The sequence below is a fragment of the Dermacentor andersoni genome, chromosome 9 (genome assembly GCF_023375885.2).
Source record: "Dermacentor andersoni chromosome 9, qqDerAnde1_hic_scaffold, whole genome shotgun sequence".
Taxonomy (NCBI): Eukaryota; Metazoa; Arthropoda; class Arachnida; order Ixodida; family Ixodidae; genus Dermacentor; species Dermacentor andersoni.
Window position 1 is genome coordinate 91,003,759 of NC_092822.1, and position 12,151 is coordinate 91,015,909.

Genomic DNA, 12,151 nt, shown 5'->3' on the forward strand with positions numbered 1-12,151 from the left:
CCTCCACGGTAAGTGAATTCTAACTTAGGTGCACATTCTCCGTATATGTCATCCTATCGCCAGGAAGTCGTCGCTGCGCTTAGCCGACGCGATTGACAAAGGACTAGGCGTACGTGCTGTCTCTCGATGTCAATCGAAAAAGCCAGTCGTCGCGATAACTGCATGTGATTTTATCACTTTGCCGTTGTCCGTAAGAGCTTTAAAAATCGCAAACGCTGCCAGAACTATGGTATGTTCAATAAGACGCCAGGCGAGAGGACGCTTAAAATGGTTAGTTCACCAGCCCGTGATTCCGAGCCTATGCGGAGCGTGATTAGCGTGCGTTTTGTGTGTTTGAATTTATTCAGTTTGGCAGTCTACTGTGTACGGAACGCTGTTGAACTAAGGAATCACATAACAGAAGGCGTCATTTTGCTGGTAGCATGTTTTTTTTTTATAAATAAACCGCGCGCTTGACGGTGTCTCACGCAGGGGGAATCTGCGACCACTGAAGTTACGTGCAGCACCAGTGCTAGTTAGAAACTTTGGCGCTGGCATTCAGCTGCATGCTGCAAGAGGTCAGTTGGGCGCGTTATCTTGAACTTACTGAAAACGCATGAGGAATCCATGTTTTATGCTGAAAAAAGTATACACCCCAAATAAGCGATCTTGCGCGCGGCAGCTACAAGCGACGCGACGGAGATGGCGGTCGCGTTCGCTCGTCGCCTACAAGTCGTACTCCGTGCGAGCGACGATTTTCAGCGACGCCTCCCCGGTGTTGTCGGCATGAGGGCTGCAGTCACGCGTGACGCGTGCTTTAGTAATTTACGTTGATGTATTTTACTATAAAAATTAGCATAAAATATTTCCGGAGGTCTTGCAGTACGTTCTTATCCTTGCACGTATAAAAATTGAATCATTTGCTCGTTCCGAGCGACAATAGGTAGTATTTGAGCGATGTATGTACATCCAGTTCCGGCTTCGCGCTATTGGCTAGTCGCTCATAGCACTTCTGGGCGAAGAGCGACGATTTCTAGATTTCCAGAACCGAGCCATCTGTTCAAGCGACGGCCCGTTTTGTCGCTCGAAGCCGTCGCTCGTCGCCGTCGCGCACTAAATCGCTCTCACAGTGTTTATCCCTAAGACTGAACTGTTTTTGCTCATGTTGAAATGGTGTGATTATAGGTCTGGTTTTGTCTCCTGTTGCGGTTTTCGTGCACGGTGCGAAACTGAAAGTATGCTTATGTCTACAAACTCGGTGAATTGTCGAGCAGCTAGTTACGCATCGGCATCGAATATAACGGCTGCTGTGTGGAATTACAATCGCAGGGGCGCTTAGATACGCTTATTGTTTTGGACATGCCTGTGCATTTGCTAATATGAGTTGGCGTGTCAGAGTTGTGTCATATGAACAGCTAAATCAGCCTTCCTCTGGGGGTTACAAGCGTAATGTGTGCATTTTGCTATAGCATGGCAGATCAAGATGTGTTTATCGCTTGAATATTTTTGGTAGAGAAATAAAATATCAAAATAAAATGTTGCTTTAATTCCGTGTTACCAGTCTGTCGTACACAGAACAATAGGTTGGTGTAATACACTAATAACTGCGGTTTAACTGCAACTTTTACATGCCTACAAGAATATAAAATGCTAGATTTCAAACTGCAGCAGTAGTCGGGTTTGTCAAAAATGAACTTCACTGCGCACCTCATGCATGAAAATAAGTTCATGCCTTTTAGTAAGCTTAGATGCATGCCGCAGTGAACTTGTTAGTATTGAAATGTGGGTAAGCTTGCCATAACAAGCCTTGTTGCACTTTTTTATAGGCACATTCATATATCCATTAAGCTGAAGGACAATATTTTCATCCCTACTGAGCAGCATGTTTGCAGCTATAATCCTCAAATTATGGCTTCAGCAGTGGCACAACCAGGGATGGTGCGGGGGGGGGGGGGGGCACACTGGGCACGTGCTTAGGATGTGTCACAAGTGGTGTTTGCGATACACCAGACTCATGACAGACGTATGACGTCTGAAAATGACCAATATTCTATTCATTAGCAGGAGTATTCTAACATTCATGAAAAACAAGGATGAACTGTGGTTTATTTGTTTTTTTGCTTAAATCTAAAAATTGAAGTTAGTTTAGCAGTTGACTGTTGCAGTCATTTGGATGTTTTGCATGCATTTCACTAGGAAGACTAAGAGCTAAGACTTTTTTATTGCCATGGCCTTGACTGTCTTGATGTTGTTTTGCACCATGCCCTTGTGTTGACTTTTGCATACTATATTTTTCAGGCACCCGCTTTATATAACGCAAGAAGGCAGCTGCAGGGACACGAGGATGTGAAAGAGCCAGTGCAGCGCGACTTCACGTAGTGTAGAGGAGCCAATGCCAAAAAATCAAAATACATTGGCATGTTATTTGGACAAGAAAACTTGTATGTGGGTATATTGGGTGTACCATTTGACCAAATGTCAACAAAATCAAGATACAGTATGTTACACGAAGATGAAAATTCTCACGTGCTCCAGGCAGTCATCTTAACATGGTATATTTATGTAATGTCTCTGATTGGAAAGTCAAATCAAGTATGCTCTCTGGAGACAAACACATAGCAGCAAGTGTCATGGAAAAGTTAAAAATGTGTTTCAAGAAAGCTGATTAGTTCTGAGAAGTGACTGCTTTTTGTCTTGCCTCTCAACAGATATATCCATGTGATAAAAAAATAGTGGTACAATGAAATTGCATATTTGCTTAGCGACATGATACATACTTGCAATGAGCACGGTGCCTGTGTTTACTATAAAAAGCAACAGCCCATGCTTGGTTAGGTTAGGCCTACTACAACATGCAGGCATGGGTGATTGGCGCTTTTTTTATTTCTGTGTCGTGAGGTTTATTGACGTGCGTATAGGTGCAGTGGCACGCAGTATGGCTAGTACAAAAAAAAAAGGGGGGGGGCAGATATACGTAGCTCACTGTACACGACACAGGGCAAAGGAAATCCGTGTTCAGCACATATGTTAAATGCCATGTACTTAAATTTTACAACGCTACTCGTTCGAAGCGCGCACAGGTGCATATTGAAGAAAAGTTCCCAGGGTAGATAATTTAGTTCGTAATTTACACTAATTTTTCTCTAACCACGAGACATAATAACTTGAATATACTGCACGGAAAAACCTAGAGCGAATTAAATTGTGTGTCAGCTTCGTCTGTATACATATAGTCTTTCCTATGCATTAGGTTTTTTGCGTAATGCATTAACAGTTGACAGCCTATCTTATGATGTGCACTCTGTTTACATTACAGTTGTTTATTAGTTTACTCGTTTGTTTTGCGACTGATGAAATGCCGGCATATATATATTTTCAACATTTGACATAACCCTGTATGTTTTGCAGGGACAACCCAGGACGTGCATTTCTCAGCACCCAGTCAACTGCCAAAAGTGACTCAAACACAGGCCACCAGTAAGTGGACATCAGTTGCAATTTCACATAATGCAGCTGGTGGCTGCCTTGTACGGAGGCTTTTTTTTCTAATGAGATGGTGTTGTCGTTCTAATGTACATTTTGACCACAAAGGTGCGATCATGTCTCACAGAGGCATATATGGTTGCTATCCTCTGCGAGGGACGTGTTCTCGTGTTCGTGAAGCATTTGTGTTTGGCAGTATTGTCGCCCAATGAGTCGGATATAAACACTAACTCGCCACTGCCGGCAAGCAGTTGCGAGAAACGCATTATGACGCTGTAAAGTTATTTCATTAATTCGAAGGAAAGTTTTGCAGCAGGAAAAAAGGTTGATATTGCAGGTAAACATGTCTTTTTCTCACAGGTTATTTAGCCAAACTGTGGATGCATGAAATTCGTGACTTATGAATAGATTTTAATTTATTCTTTAGTAATGCTTCTAAAAGAGACTAGAAATAGCATGTGACTACCTCTGCAATCCGCAGACCATACATTTACAGTCATAAGTGGCAGTTCCATGCAGTCTCGCACTTTATATAACCTTTCCTTTCAGCAACATTGGAACTGGTGGCTGCGTTTTCAGAAGGAGAAGTGCACTTGACACTGTATATGTATGTGTGAATTCGGTTTTCTTTGTATGTGTCGGCTCACTGACAAACAGTGCAAAAATCTGTTGTACCATGAGCCTGACGACGCCTTCTGCTGCTAGAAATGCGGCACTTCATATTTTATAGTACTGCATGACATTTAAATCAAAGCTACCACATAAAATGATCGAGAAAACTAACCGCTGTTATAGCTGTTTTCCTCAAAGAACGCTTGTCCTTTATGGGCTGTGTTAATCTGAGCTCTCCACCGATGTTTCAGTAGTATTATCCCTTAGTGAGTGAGAGATTGGGGGCAATTAATCGTGTTAGTGTTTAAGTGGTGTCCTAATTATGTGCATTTATTCCAACAAAGTTGTCTAGATTACTTTATTGTGTAGTGTAAAGCTTATGAAACCATCAGCAACTACTGAGTTGCTAACACGCATATGGATTTGTCAATATACAGGTGGAACTCGGCTGTACCACTGCAGTGCTGCGGAAATTGCCTTCACCAGCGGCTTTGCAACAGCTGTTTCGCAGCATGTCGGTATGTGTTAATTTATAATTATGTTGGGATGGGCTAGTATTATGGACCACTGCTACTCTGTATTGTGACAGATCCATATGATAAGGGATGTAATGGGCACAGCGAAAACCTTTGAATTTTTTACTATGGTACATAAATAGGCTCTCCTTTTCGTCACTGGAGCAGGAGAGAAGGGCATGCAGGCACTCCTGAATGTACATATATTTCAAAACATGACACACACACACGCACGCACGCACACACACACACACACACACAATAAACTAAAGGCAGGGACGTTCCATCTTTCATCTTGAATTGAATTGTGCAGCGCAAAAATACAACACAGACCACAGAGAAGCACACATGTTAACAGGTTTGATACACACGTTAGTTCAACAGATTTGATACTTCAAGTGTGCTATTTTACACAAGGGGGAAGGGAAAGGGGAGAAAATCTGAAAAAAAAGTGGAGTGGAAAAAAGGAATTGTGCCAAAAAGCATGAGAAGCATCGCGCAGCCAGGATCACCAGCAGGACATCTAAAAAGCACTCTGATAAAATTACATACAGGACAACCTTACGTATAGTTTGTTTCAATCAACTCAGATCACATGCAGCCATTACTGCAATCAAGTTGTTTCCTTATGTCATATGAGGGAATGATGTGGGCCCAAAAAACTGTTAAGAGCTGAAGGATTATGTTCCATTCTAGCCTCATTGCCTGCTTTTTTATCATATTGTTATCAGCTGCTTATGTTAGGGACAAAAAGTAAGAGTACGAACTGTTTCCCGATTCGCCATTCCACACAACATGTCTTTGTGACTATATGTACATGCAGATGATCCATAGTTGAAAAATATTCAGTACAGTAGAATCTCATTACAAGATGCACTTGGTTGTAAGAGACATCTGAAAATGGTTTGGTTGGTTTTCCGATGTTTGCCACGTTAACAATACTGTATACAAGAGACACCTTTGTTACTAAGGATGACTTTTTAAGTATTCACTACTTCCAAGGGACACAACCCAGACACATTCACTTTGTGCACCTTGTGTGCTCCGAAGGGCGTAAAGATCACGCAATCCTTACACAAGTCAATCGCGCATGTCTCTTCTAGCATGAACCAGAAAAGGAGGGCAACGAGGACAGTGCAGGGCAGAAAGTGTCGGCAGTTAAAGCTGACGAGCGTCTAAGAGCACCTCAAAGGTACTGCGAGCAACAAGGCTTGCAAAGTGAAGTGTTTAAATTCCAGAAGTTTGGAAGGAAGCTAACACAATCTACAGTCACTAAAAAGCTGTGAATGTCTTCTTTAAAGGGCCCCTAAACCACCGAGGTTGAAATTTAGTTGCGGTGTTGCAGTTCTACACAATAAGGCAATGAACAGGTAGCCACGAGAATTTTTCGAAACGGTGCAGTAATAGTGGAGCTAGGTGTGTTTGATTATTGAAAAGTAGTCCCCACTCATTTTACTCTTTCATCTGGTACACACCATATGGACAGTATCGTCTTTTCCTTGCCTAGTACACCTCCAAATGTTACGGGACAGGCCAACACCAACGAGCTCTGTTGCTGCCGCGCTGGCTCGTCGTCCTGTGAGGGGTGGCGCTAATACAACGGAACTGTATGGTGACTCGTGTTGAAGAGCCTCAAAGGGAGACCCTTCTGTTGGCGTTTCTGTTCTTTGCCCCCATTGGCTGCCCACAATGGCATCGCGCGCAACGCGACGAGGAAGAAGGAGTGTGTGTATTTGCTTGCAGGCCTTGCCGGCAGTCGTACACTTTCGTTCGACCAATCGACAGCACCGGAAACTGGTGACATCATCAGAGACAGCCTGGTGACGTCAGGACAAACTGGGGGGTGCAGGATAGGTCCAGAGAGGCACACGGGGTCATTTTCTTCATATTGTGGTGCTCCGGCAGTACTACGCACTCTGGCATTTGGCTTCGTCGATCGTGACGGCATTCTGATTTCGATACGCGTCTTTACTTGAAATGTTCAAAAAATGTCGAGAAGTGGTTTAGGAGCCCTTTAAGCCATCCTGAGCATTTATTCCTTCAGATATATCAAAACATACTTTAATGATGATGCATAATAAAGTGATCTAGTCTGGCTCCTCAGTGTCTCAAAATTTTTGGTTTCGAGAGACATGTTTCCCATGCCTCTTGAATATCTTCTGATGAGGCTTTACTGTAATATACACAAACAATTGTGTAACTCCTCCTGCAAGTATTATTCATTAAGCCCAGTCACGTATGTGCAAAGTTTGTGGTTAAGTCTTGATGTCCGTACTTTTTAGAGCTATGTTTATTAATTCATGCTGTTCTTATTGGTTCTTCGATGCAGGCGACAATGCCTACGAAATTATTGGCCCTGATCATGAGAGCCCTCAAGGGGCAAACAACATCTCTGTTGCAGAAGTGAGCCCGATACCACATGGAAGTTACCATGACAGATGACACGGCAGCAATAGATACAGACTGCCATGTCTACTGCAGCTGCAACAGTGTACGAGGCAAGCAGCAGCGCGTCAGCATCAGCAGCAGTGTCAGAAGGAACCACACCAGGCCTGGTAGAGCAACATGTGTGCTATCACTGACTTTTTTTGTAGTGGATACAACTCATTTGCTCAACATACAAAAGCTTTTCACCACGACTGTGAGCCAGTGTTATTGTGCAGCAAGTGCAAGACTAAGTTAGGTGTTATAACACAGTACAAGCATCACTTTAATATATGCAAATGCAAACATATTACAGTTGTTGCCTCCCCAGCCAGCCCACATAGTGACAACAATGTGGAACACATGGTGGGACACACCTCTCCCCCATTACAAGATAGTAGAGACTGTCAGTGTTGTTCCTAGATTGACTGGTCTTTGTAGGCAACTAGAAGGACAACACCGGTGTCATAAGATTGTTGTTGATGTTGTTGTTGAAGAGGTAAAAAAGAAGTTTGATGCAGCTGAAGTGCCAACTGATATTGAGCAAATCAAAAGCAACCACCTGAGAAAGCAACACTATCGAAATTTGGGCATCTATGTGCCGCCAACTCTGGTAAGAATGGCATAGGACAGAAGTGTGATGAAAATCACACAGATACTGCTGTTGCATCACTGGCCACAGTGAGCAGCGACTTGTAGGGCAAGAGAGTCAACTGAAACTAACACTATGATATAGTGTCATGCTCCCATGTGACCACTTTTCAAGTTATTTTGCAAGATACAGCTCAACCTCCAGAAACGAGACTGCAAGTTGTCTGTAAAAAAGCTTTCACAAAAAATTATAACACTATTAACATAGCAGTATCTTTTTTTTTTGTCGGTTCGAGGTTCTCGGCTGTCCATTAATGCAAAAATTGAGGAAAAAAAGAACATGTGTCGTACTTACACCTTTTTAACAAGTACGAGGGGGACAGAACTTTTCTAGTCATGCATCTTCATCATACTATCAAGTTTTTAAATGTCTTTTATAATTATTATTACCAGTTATATCTGAGTGCATTGTATGCATGTAGCAGGTGTAAAATCAGGTCAGTTGGATCAGATGCCTTATCTGCAAGCGAGCCCTATATTCAAGAAATTTGAAGTAAAATAGTTACGTTAGAGACGCAGTCTTTCAGCACTTTATTGCCTGTGGTTTAAGCATTGCTCAATACTTTTGTGGGTGGCAATTTCAACCGGCACAGCACTGCGCTTTGCCACAGTCACATTTGTCTTCAAAGCGGTGTTTACCATTTGTGTTGATCTGTTTGTGTATGCATAGAGCAAGTTTTTAATTTATATTTTTCTGCATTCTTGTGCTTGCACTAAGCTTGTATAAGGCAGTTACAAAATGTGCGTCACTATAACGAACTGTTCTGTTGAGCTTACACTTGCAAATAATCGTGTTCAGATGGCCGCACTTCTATGTGGGTGCACCGCTAGCTTTGTGTATGTTCTCATGTTTGTATAAAGCTTATATAAGCTGGTTAGAAAATGTATGTCACTACGCATTGTGATATTCTTTAAAGAACTGCTTGGTTGGTTTTACACTTGTGAATTAGTATTGAGGCGGTGGTATTCCCATGTATGCCCACTGCTAGCTTTCTGTGTCCTCACGTGTTTGTATTAAGTTTCTACAAGGGAGTTACAGCATGTACGTCACTAAGCGCTGTGATATTTTTAAAGAACTGCTTTGTTGGTTTTACACCTGTGAGTAATAGTACTCGGGTGGCACTAGTCATGTGTAGGTACACAGGGACCATTTGTATACATTATGCTCATGTAAAGCAGTTACAAAGTGTATGTCACTAATTACTGTGATATTTGTTGAATTGCTGTGATGGTTTTACACATGTGAATAATAGTGATCAGGACACAGTACTTGCGGTGTATAGTTGAATTTATACACTGCCAAGACATGGGCTGTATACGTACCAAAAGAAATGTATGTCATTATATTGTTGTGATTATTACTTTTTGGATTTTATTAAACTGTAATAAAATTGTTTCTTGTATCTATTGAGGTATGGCAATTTGTCATGCAACCAAACTGAGGACCTCCACTTGTGCATACAAATAAACAGCTAATTTAAGAGTATACTGCTCATATTCTGCTAAACCAGTTTAACAAATCTTCTACTACAATGCTGGAAAAATGACAGAGCTGACTCGGATGTACAGAAAAAGTTCTGCACTGGCTGAAGGACTGCCCCACACTGGAGTTCGTAATGTTGCGTTTATTGGAGTAGAACAGAAAGTGCACTTCTATTAAAAATGCGACAGTCGGTGCAGAAACATAAGGCAGACGAGCGGATGTGGCACATTTTTTTCAGGGCCCTCCATGCCTACTACTGCATTTCTAGTCTTCCTGTGCTCTGCGTATAAGCCCCTGTTCAGCCAAGGTTTTTACTCCATGACAGTTGTTCGTAGCAATATTGAAGAAAAAAATTCAATGGTTTTCAAGGACTTTCGAGGCCCCGACACAGTAACTTCAAGGACCTCGTGCAATGTGTGTAGTAGTTTGGACAGGCAATAACTTGTTCAAGAACACCGTTAACTTTAATGCAAACAAAAGAAAAACAAATCGCATTTCAGTGATTTCAAACATTTGAAAGACTGATAATTTGCCTTTCACCGCCCACCACTAAACGCACACAAGGAAGCATTTCAAGAAAGCGCTCAAAGTTTTTCTGCAATAGCACAATTAACTACTTGGACCTGCAACATTTGCAGTTTTTGAATACTGTTTGGTTTGACAGTGTATGTGATGTCATCTGTTGCCTCAGCTTTTTTCACCATCAAATAAGCAATAGTCATTTCTAATTTCTTTTTATTGTGTCTGTCGCTCTCCATTTACTCTTCACGGCTTCTCTTCGAATGCCTCAACAGTTGAGCTTCCTGCTTCTGCTCCTCCAAGCACATTTGTCGCCGGTTCCATGTGCATAAAACTGGTATCTGCAGCTCCTTTGTAATTTCAACTTTAAGGATCGCGCTTTCCTTCTATTACCTCCAGAGACGATTTTCTGTGACATGCGAAAGAGTGTCACAGAAGGGAAAAAAAGCGCTTGGCAATGTCTGCTAAGTCAAGCCAAGTGTACAAGTTTAAGGACTTTCCAGTACTTCTAAAAATTCAAGGGTTTTCAATGCCTTGAAAATGGCATTTTAGAAATAAAGGATTTTCAAGGATCGCTACAAACCCTGGATTCTAGCACCTAAATAATTTTACAAGCTTATTTTGGCATGGAGTTGGGAAATTCATGCTTTCTAGCTAACGCTGCACTATCTCTGTACAGTGAAGCCACGAGAGCGCAACTATTTTGGAGTAAAGAAAATCACTGAAAGCTTTTAATACCACTCTTCTTTTTTTCTATGGAGCTTCGTATTGCCTAGTTAAGTTTACGAATGTGCCTGGTTTTGGCGGGCGTTTCTTCGACATTTTATGGAAGAATCAGATGTCTAGCCCCCGTATTCAGAAATGTATCTTAATACAAAGCTCATGCTTGACTTGATATAAACGACGCCTGGTGCGAACGTCCCCCAAGACGCTCACTGCCTTTCTTTTGGTGCGTTCACTACTTGCGTCGTTTAGATCAAGTCAAGCATGGGCTTCAAGTTATGATGCATTTCTGCATATGGGGGTAAGCGTGCACAATTCAGGGCAACGTACTGTGCCATTGACACTGAGAGAAAACGGGGAAAACAGAGTTAACCACTTATGCTCCTAAACTTTCGCGTACCTGTGGTGTGCGTGTATCGTGGAAGAAGAAACAGCGCAAACACAAGGACGAAAAAAAGCATCAACCACACCAGCGCTTCGTGGTGTGGCATGTTTTTGCGTCGTCCTTGTGTTGCGCTGTTTCTTCTAAAATGCTCAACCAATTAGCCGGCAAGTCCATCCTGTGCATATATAAATTGAACACACGCATGAGTGTAGATGGTCTTCGAAGCTTTTAGAACGAGCACTGCCACAGGATACGAGCAGTGCACGCGTAACAAGTGGACACATTAGTCATTTAAACATGCGTGCCAATGCATTTGACGCGGCTATCGGCATAAGCAGCCTCCAAATGCTGGAATGCATGCGCTTCAAAACGCTAACTATCCGCTGCTAATGCAGGACAACAGCTCACAGCGGACTGAACCAAACTCTAAACTAATGCACTTAAAGAGAACGCCTACACGGCAGCGTGAGGCACGTCGAAATGCCTGGTACGGGCGTCGCAGTTGCTCACCAGTATACGCGCTAATTAAATTCACATACGTGGATGGTTGGCGCAATACTTTGGATCCGCGTATTTTGGAGAACATGGACTGGAGAAGCATTCGATCATGAGTTGAACGGCACATTTGTTATTTTCCTGCAGTGACGACAAGCCGTGAATAGTTCTCACGTTGTCGTCTACGTTGTCTTCCTTCGTTAGTCGCAGCAAGGAATGGAAATGATGCAAACGCACACGTATTCCAGTACACAACAGCACAGCACACTGCAGAGAAACCCCACCCACCACAGCCGATTCATCAAATACGTTTGGTATATATATAAGCTCTAAAAGAACACGACTGGGCGTGGCGGCGCTGTGGTGTAATGGTTATGATGTGTGTTCTGAATTGTACAAATGCGAGTGTACGCGGGTTCGAATTCACATGACGTATAGAGCATTGTGATTCTTGATAAGTATGTGATTCCCTTGACAATTGTATTCTAATTAGATTGTGTGACTCCTGATTGTGTAATTTGCGAAGATATTTGCAGATTAAGTGTTAAATCGCTTTTTTTTTTCTCCTTAGTGGCGTTCGTGACGCATACGCATAGGCCGCTTCAGAGCAGTCACGCCTCACGGTAGGCAGCAAATAGCCAGGAAAAAATGACTTTAAAATCCTGCATAACTTTGCTCACGCCTATTCTGAAGGCCGCTTGGAATCGGGCCAGTGTCTCTGAGGAGTCGCCTAGGGAACAGTATATCAGCGACCCTAATTTGATCTGATTTCCTGCCTGCATGCGGACATCAGGACTTGGCTAAGAGGGTATTGGGAAGAGTACTAGCACTCTGTTCTGAAGGAGTACAAGCACTCTGTTTGGGGGAGTAGAAGTACTCGGT

The 12,151-nt window shown here is 42.6% G+C and overlaps 1 long non-coding RNA gene across 1 annotated transcript; it reads left to right on the forward strand.

The window, feature by feature from the left end:
• Window positions 1-2,017: 2,017 nt before the first annotated feature.
• LOC140213226 (uncharacterized) lies at window positions 2,018-9,071 on the forward strand. The gene is made up of 3 exons (XR_011890172.1): window positions 2,018-3,456; window positions 4,512-4,592; window positions 6,919-9,071. It is a non-coding gene; the product is annotated as an uncharacterized lncRNA (long non-coding RNA).
• The last annotated feature ends 3,080 nt before the right edge of the window (window positions 9,072-12,151 follow it).